Source organism: Poromitra crassiceps (genome assembly GCF_964638095.1).
Source record: "Poromitra crassiceps genome assembly, chromosome: 13".
In the NCBI taxonomy this organism is placed as follows: domain Eukaryota; kingdom Metazoa; phylum Chordata; class Actinopteri; order Beryciformes; family Melamphaidae; genus Poromitra; species Poromitra crassiceps.
In genome coordinates this window covers 25,447,453-25,448,275 of record NC_139644.1, presented here as the reverse complement: position 1 = coordinate 25,448,275, position 823 = coordinate 25,447,453, and positions in this window count along the sequence as shown.

Here is an 823-nt window from a genome sequence, read left to right as displayed (position 1 = left end):
ACAGAAGATATTTATCTGAGAAGAAAACAGAAGTCACACATTTTCTTCTTGTGGGAATGAATCAAACAAACAAAAGTGCAAAAGTGACCTGCTACAAAAGCCTTCGCCCCACTCTAACACCAAACTGTAAGTTGTGTGTGTGTGTGTGTGTGTGTGTGTGTGTGTGTGTGTGTGTGTGTGTGTGTGTGTGTGTGTGTGTATCTGTGTGTGGCAAATATGTTTCAGTGTCACAGTTCAGGCCGTGCTTTGGAGTCTTGTTCATTCTTGTTCAGGTAGTCGTGAGTCTGGCCCATAGAGATAAACACAGTGTCTATCTCTATCACATCTATATCCCATAGAGATAAACACTGTGTATCTCTATCACATCTATGGTCTGGCCAGCTGACTTAAAGATGGATGCAGTCTGATTATTTAAACAATCTTTGAGCAACAGTTGTACCAAAGGTTTGTGGCTTTGTGTTATTATTGTTGTGGAGGAATGTGTGTGTGTGTGTGTGTGTGTGTGTGTGTGTGTGTGTGTGTCTGTGTCTGTGTCTGTGTGTGTGTGTGTGTGTGTGTGTGTGTGTGTGTGTGTGTGTGTGTGTGTGTGTGTGTGTGTCTGTGTCTGTGTGTGTGTGTGTGTGTGTGTGTGTGTGTGTGTGTGTGTGTGTGTGTGTGTGTGTGTGTGTGTGTGTGTGTGTGTGTGTTGCACTATTTGGAAACACCACAGAATGAAGCCACAGCAGGAGCAGCAGATCTGGGGCAACACCTGCCAGTACAAATATGATTTCCAAAATGCTACTTCTTCATCATCTGTTCAATCTGTTCCACTTTCTGAAATAGA